Here is an 8,269-nt window from a genome sequence, read left to right on the forward strand (position 1 = left end):
TTTTTTTTTTTTTTTATTTGCTTTTTATTTGCTTTAATAGACATAATTAAAAATTTTGTCGTTGTCTCAGAAAAAAAATTCTCTTTATGATTGCTAAGCATTTCTATTTACATTAAGACTGAAAAGTTTTCGGAAATTCTCATTTAAAATTCGCGCGCTGTATATTTTTCGATATTTTAAGTTTATGTAGTTTGGCAGCACTGTCCTTAATTACTATGCCAAAAATGAGCGCGATCTGTCGGACAGTTCGTTTACGGCAGCTGTTGAAACCAGTTCACCTCAGTAGTGCGTTGCGAAAAAAACAATGGAAAAAAATATTGAACAAAGAGTTTGCATCAAATTTTGTTTTTCGAACGAAATTTCGTGTGCAGAATCGTTGCGAATGCTACAAAAGGCTTATGGGGAATCAGTTTTATCGAAAACTCAAGTTTATGAGTGGTACAAAGCCTTTCAGGACTGTCGTACGACCGTCGAAGACATGCCGCGTTCTGGACGACCTTCGACCTCTACCACCGACGAAAACATTGAAAAGGCAAAGGAAATCGTGTTCAAAAATCCTCATGTGAGTGTTAGAGAGATAGCACGAGAGCTAGGCATCGGTCGTGAGATGGCTCGTTTGATTTTGGTGGACAATTTGTGTATGCGACGTGTCAACGCCCGGCTTGTTCCGATTCACCTCAATTTGTTCAACATTATCAACGATTTTAAGGCCAAACATTCAATAAATACCATCGAACAGCCACCGTATTCACCTGATCTTGCACCGTGTGACTTTTTCCTGTTTCCCAACCTCAAATTACCACTCAGAGGAACGCGTTTTGAATCCATAGAAGACGTAAAACAGAATTCGCAGAGGGAACTCAAAGCCATACCGAAAGCGCCTATAAAAAATGTTTTGATGATTGGAAGAAACGTTGGCATTTGTGTATCGCTTCTAATGGAGCATATTTTGAAGGAGATAAAATAAATATTGATGAAGATTAAGAATTTTGCGTTTTATTTAAAATTTCCGGAAACTTTTCGGTCACAATGTATATACATAAATTTCTGTTTTAAAATCATATCAACGAAAATAAAGAAACCAAAAGATAGTGAAATTTATGATGATCAATATATACTAATTCTAAACTAATTTATTTTTGAAACTATTGTGTATGAAAGATATAGTAGTTTTCTCAATATATCTGTAAAACAAGAGAAGTTGAATACTATATCATATATGTATTTGATTTGCATGCTATATATGTACATCTATAGCATGCATATTAAACTTGCTAAAGATAACTGATATCTTATGAATATCAAAGGATAGAGATAGCTGTTAGCAAAGTATATACTACTTTTAATCAAAGTCGATTGAAAATTCCAAACAGAAAAAGCCAGCCAAAGATGCCATATTGAAATGATTATAGTATCTAACATATGTTTTGAAATAGTCACAAATTAATCTTCATCAATTATCTTGAATAGGAAAAAAATTAATAGAGAACTTTATAAACATTCTCATACGTAATACAAAAAAACGTCCAAAATGAAGAACTAGTTAATATACTATAGAAAAAATCCATGTTAACGGGGTCTATTCTTCGACACGTTCTTCTAATTTATGTTAGCTTCACCGGTTGTACGCTTAAATCGGGCCTAAAAATAATACTTTTGGAAAATAAAAGCATACTCGTATTTGAAATTGAAAAGAATAGTCCCTAGTTTAAATTTAAAAATAAATTTTTGGGAAGAACCTTTATTTGCATTTTTAGATATTCTTTAGTTCAACTAAAGTTACATAAATGATAAATGACTCATTTGTTAATAATCACAGAACAGGCGTAAAAAAGATCAGTAGACATTTTATTAAGTATTTTACTAAATCTTCAGATATCATATCCTTTTAATCATTTATTTTAAAGGTGGTATTTAATAGTAAGATATATACTTTAAAATTTATATCTGTTTAGACTTATCAGCGTTAGAGTTCTTAGCTGGAATAAGCAGTTTGGATTATATTGATTACATTGTGTCAGGATTTCGTCAATAATTTGTATTCGACGTACATATACATATACATTGAAGTTTGGCAATTGGGTGTGTTCCTGTAATAAGAATGGAGTGTCTACAATGACATGTGTTAATATACCAGATGAATATAATGCAGAATAAAAACATGACTGTTTTTAGATCTACCACTTGTTTTAACAAAATTTGTTAGTACAAATTTGAATTGCTTATAGCAGACTGAGTTCTGTTCATAAAATTATTTTTGATTATTTTTAGATATCTTTCTTTTTTAAGATATTTCTTAAATATTCCCATGTACCTGAACATTATTTGGTTTGTATTAAAATATTTTCAAAATTATTGTAAATGTACTAAATTCAGCAGCTGTTTATATAAAATTTATCATTTTATTGAATAAAATATTTAAGAATGAATTCATTTAACATATAGAGAAAAAAACAAATTTTTTACAAAGATGAGTAAATATTGCGAGCAATATTTGCAGATAGTACCTTGACATCACAAGCAAATGTATTTAATATATTTATATTAGAATCAAATTAATATAAAAATATATCGCATTTATCTCGCTTGCTTTCATGGTCCTTCTTTTAAGTTCGTGTATCTTTAAATATTATTTATGCCACATAAAGGATCAGTACTTGGAAACATAATTTCTACTGCGTCTGGTATTTCCTCTAAATGTGATCAGGTAGTTTATTAAAGGTACTCGAATTATTTATACTTGGGTCAGTTCTAGATAAAAGGACATTTCATAAACGTGAATTAACTGCTTTTGTTCCGGAATTATTAGGAGTTACTGTGATAATAAACATAATTAGTATTCCTTAAACGAAGGCGAATAATCACAGGTAATATAAACCTATAATGATAGTTGTATTGTTCTATCATACCTACGGAGAGATATTTTTTATATGTACGATTGTATATTAAATTATTATATTCTACACTAACCTTTATTTAAAATGTATTAGATTTTACAGATTTTACTTTCTGATAAAACATCCTTATCACTTTTGTTTCGATTTAGAAGCAATATAATTTTTTTTAAAGATTTAAATGTTTTAGTGTAACTAATTATACTTCCTCGTAAATGTAGAATTTAAAAAGTCTAATCTAGCTGTTTTTACTAGTATAAAGCCCCTAAAGGTATGCATTTGTTTAATTAAAAATTATTAAATTAATTATTTTAAACTAATTGTTTATGGGCAGTAATATTTAATATCTGCTATATCTGCTTCAACTGTACTCTCCTCATGCGTCCGCATATCCATGTATTGTTTTAACATATGGTTGGTTAGTTGGTTTGTTACATTGACTGACTAGCAAATAATATTCCAGTCCTCGTAATTAACGATTAGAACCGAATTCTATATAAGAAACCGCAATTGATATGACAAGGGCAAGCGTATATAATTCATGTAGTTAAGCAGATCTTTTATCATAACCGATGAATTGTCCAGATAAAATACCGTCTGGTGGGTAAAACAGGGCAATTAAAGAGAAAAAGCGTGATTATAACTTTTTTGTTTCACAATTTCTACAATGACCGTAAAAAGTAGTTCATAGTAACTCTACGAGTTTCTATGCACCAGTGGCCTAAAAGAGTTGCAGTATTGACTTAACTCCTATTCTGGAGTTCCCAAATCCTTATTTTATTATACGAAGGCCAGTTTAATCGGAATTTTACATATGTTAAAAGCGACGTTCAACTATTTGTAGCTATATCTATTTGTAGTTAGGTATCCTCCACAACGGTTAATATTATATTAAAGTAATGACATTGTTTGATTGGTTGGTGACATTATGTGTCATTTTTAATTGAAAGCTGCATTATTTTGGTATATATATGTTTTTAAATTAATTTATTTAAATTTTTCTTTTCTAAAAATATAAATCAGTATCTAAATATGTATAATAAGATCCATTAACTTTTATGACAGTTGTTTATTTTATAAATGAAATAAACTTTTTAATGAACATGTGTACTAACTCTTAATTTTTAAAACAATGGGCCATAAACATGTTCTTTAACTATCTAGACATTATTTGGATTCATAGACATATGTTTTCTTTCTTTTCAAATACCAAACATTGTCAAGAACTAAACTTTGTCATACTGAAATTTTTTTTAAATAAAATCAAATAATGATACACTCTATAATAGGATAGGAGAGCTATTGCAGCTCTATTAGTTATGCCTTTCACTAATGTTGCTAGGGACCTAGGAATATATAGGTGGAAACCTTTATCAAACAGTTCAGTTCAATCCAAATACTGTTATCAAAACTTAGTTTTATTGACTTTTTATTTTGTATTTAACAAATATTCATGTACGCCATGTTTAGGTTAATTTAACTACGATTATATTCGTTATTAGTCTGAGATAAGCAGTAACAGTTCAATGCTTCTAAAAAGCACAATCTTACATTTTAAGACATATATCGAAATAAATTTGATAAAATGATGAGTACAAGCCACTCTGATTACTCATTGGGTCAAAGAATCTCAGACACTTTGGGTTCAGTGCACAATAAACGATTTCTTCCATAATTTGAAAACACTTTGAAAATAAAGATTATTTCAAAAACATGCGTAACAAATTAAAAATCAGGAAAGCAGACTCATAATTAAAAATGATTTGCAAAAACAGTTGATAAAAAATTATCAGTACTTATTTGAAAAGACAAATAGTAAGACTCACTTATTTTAAGACAATTTCATGAGAACGAAATATATGTGTATATGTGTAAAAATAGAGTTATATCCATAAATGCATGTTTATCTGTTTATGCTCTTTTAAAGGATTTTTGCTAACGACAGCATAATTTGACAGTTAATTTAATAAAGTAGCATACCCTGTAGGAAATTTAGCTACTCTAAAACAAGGATTAAGACCTATAATTACCAGACTGTTACTAGTCTAATTGCAAATAGAGAAATGATTTGTTTTACGCAAATATCTAATGGTTCTTTTGGTTTACTGGCGGTAGAGGTTTATCTTCTGTCCAAGTAGAACTAGACGCTGTTTGATACCAATAACCCGGTCATGAAAATCTAAGTTTAAAGATCAACTTGCGTGTCTGATAGAGGTAAAAGTTTATCTAGTCTTTAAGTAGAGCTAGACGTTGTTTGATACCAATCACCCGGTCATGAAAATCTAAGTTTAAAGATCAACTGCGTGGCTCATACAGAAGATTATTTGTAGGTGTGTGGTGTATTTCAAGCTTACAAGTTCAAAATGTTTAGTTCAGTTTTTTCGTCCACATGGAAAGCATGGTTTAGGAAGGACTCAATTCTTTCCTTCGGATCCGAAACTAATGTAAACACAAAAGTCAATGAACACTGAGAGTGAAGTTTAAAATCATCTGATGGAATATGTTTTCGTTACGATAACAATTAAGGAAGTTCGTACCGGACTATTCTTAAGCTACTTTGATAAGTCAATTTTATAAGATTTGATTAATCTTTTTCAACAGGGATATTTATAAATTTCAATTTCAATGAGAATCTCTTGAGACAAATAAAATAAAATATGATTCATTACACTAGAAAGATAAAACTACGTTCTACACATACGTACAGATATATGGCTAATTTCTAAGCCAATTAAATAATTCTGTTAAAATAAAAACTCACCCCATACATACACATATAACATATACATTGTTATATACTATCAATATTTGTATTTAATTGGACATTAATATTCATGTTATTTCATTCTATCTTGAAACAAAAGGATTGAAGACCGACTTATGACAATACATAACTATCTCTGAGTATGTATGGCTCACGAACACGAACAGATTACTAACTGCGCATGTTCAACCCTCTAATATTAAGGAGACATCCAAGACTTTATATAAAAAATGTTAAGAGTTGCCAAGCATCGTTCGAGAAAAATAAGAACAATACATGAAAATATGTACATTTTACTATTAGGTGAATAGTACACTAGGAGTGGATAATGTCAAGCATTTTTGTATTAAAAACCGATTAACTATATTCAATTAATCGACTTTACATTTAGTTAATTGTGAAAATGTGTTCATTGAGATTGAATAAACGTATTGTCAAATAGTTACTCTTGCATAGGAATAGGACTATAACTCTATAAATTTGATTTTTGGTTAAGATTTATAATTTTGAATAATAATTAAAAAATTCATGTTTTTCTGAAAGAGCAAGAGAGGGAGTGTGAAAGTTTAAACCACTATGTTAAAACCTCCACTTAGGAATGAATTGAGAAGATTTCAGCCAACAGACGGCGAAAGAATTTTGGCTGAAATCACATTTCAGAGGATGAAAACGTTAAAAACAGAATATTTCAAGCATAGTTATATTTATTAAATATAAATACCTTGAAGTATATCTATAGCTAAATATCTATGAAAAATTTAAATTATAATTATGCATATTTCCTTTGCTCTACTATGACACTTGCATTCCTTTGGTGATCGGTTTAGTTATTTGTTGATTAATAAATAAAATTACAGATGCAATAACTTAATTTTTTTTTCAATCTTTTTTAACAATATTTTGTTTTTAACGAAACAAAATAAATATATTTAGGTTTGTTACCATCTTTGACTTTAACTAAAATATTTTGAGTTCTGTACAGGGCTGTAGTAGAAAGGTCTGCATCTGTGGACAACAGCTGATGTTGCTATTTATTGAAAAAGAAAGTGCTTCACAAACTTCTCCTTGCGTTTTTTTACTTTTACTGCACTCGAATAGTCCTCATATAACCAGGGTTATAAATATAGAATAATCCTATTTCTGTAACAGCCTTTGAAGTGTATATAGCTACAATTTGAGATAGTGGAAAAATTTTAAGAGATTATATATATAATTTAGAAGAATAACTCAAAGCTAAAATTCTGAACAACACTTTTATGGACTAACATTAATGTACATACTTTTCTCCATTGTTTTAGATACAAATTCGGTATAATAAATTCCAAATTTATGTTTGACATTTAGTAAAATCTATATATAATATAATAGCTGTTAATTATAGTGATTACTAACAACTTGTATCTAAACATTCGCGTAAATTGTTTATTGCTAAAACAATGTACAATGTAGTTCTCAGGTACTAGAATGTGGTTGGTAATCCTATGTATATCGCGAATTACATAAATACTGTATATAAAAGATAGAACGAGATCAAGCGTGCTCTCCCAGCAAGGTTTCATTGTGTGCATGCTCGTACCTGCCAGTTAAGACAGTTCATCACTTTTATTTTCTATAGACTGTATTTCATCAATAGTCTCTGTTTAAGTTTGTGATAAGCTGTGAAATGCGATTTCTTTAATGTCATTTCTCTTCGAGAACTCAACCGAATAAGTCGATAAATTTAGTATTGCGGAAATAATTTCAAAAATACTACAAACACGGATGTGCGCGGGTGTTATTCAAAAATTTATTAAAAATTATTAATAATAATATATATAAAAATAAAATCTAACTAATTTAATAAATATTAATTTAGTGTTATTGTGGAAAATATAAATTGAAACTTAAATTTATTATTAAATATTGCTTTTTTTTTCTAAAGTGCATCATTAACACTTCTAAAATGTTTTTTTAAATATTTAACAATGTTCAATAGAAATAATTTTGTTGTGTCCGTTCAAGTGCCTTTACCAATATATACAGTTCAACCTCAGTGCATCTACAATATGCAACCGCTACCGTACATAAACTCAGTACCGGTCTATATACCAATCTATCCTATAACGGCTATGGTATTCCAAAATTCAAATTATCCAATCACATGTAAGTATTAAATAATATATAGTATATGTTATATATAAAAGTTAAAAATTTATTGTTATAATAAAAAAATTTACGAATATAGTAAAATAATGTTGTTAAATAAATAAATTATGTAAATAATTTATTTTTAAATATATTTCAATAATAAATCTTTTTGGTGATATTAATTTTTATATCATAGTAAAATAAAAATATAATGAATGACATTAATAATCGTTTTTAGTTATTTTAATTTTTATTTAACAGTAATGATATAATAACTAATGACTTCTGTAATTAAAAACTTGACATTTTTTGACCTATTTTTGTTTCACAAAAGCCTTACACATTTATTGTAGAATTATGCTGGTTTTTCAGTCACGATCTCATAGGGTCTATATGCATCACTATACATTATCTAATTGTCTAAGTGATAAATTATGTCTCAAATTTTTAATCGATCATACTACTCTTAATCAATTTAAAAGAT

This window comes from Teleopsis dalmanni, chromosome 1 (assembly GCF_002237135.1).
Source record: "Teleopsis dalmanni isolate 2A chromosome 1, ASM223713v2, whole genome shotgun sequence".
Taxonomy (NCBI): Eukaryota; Metazoa; Arthropoda; class Insecta; order Diptera; family Diopsidae; genus Teleopsis; species Teleopsis dalmanni.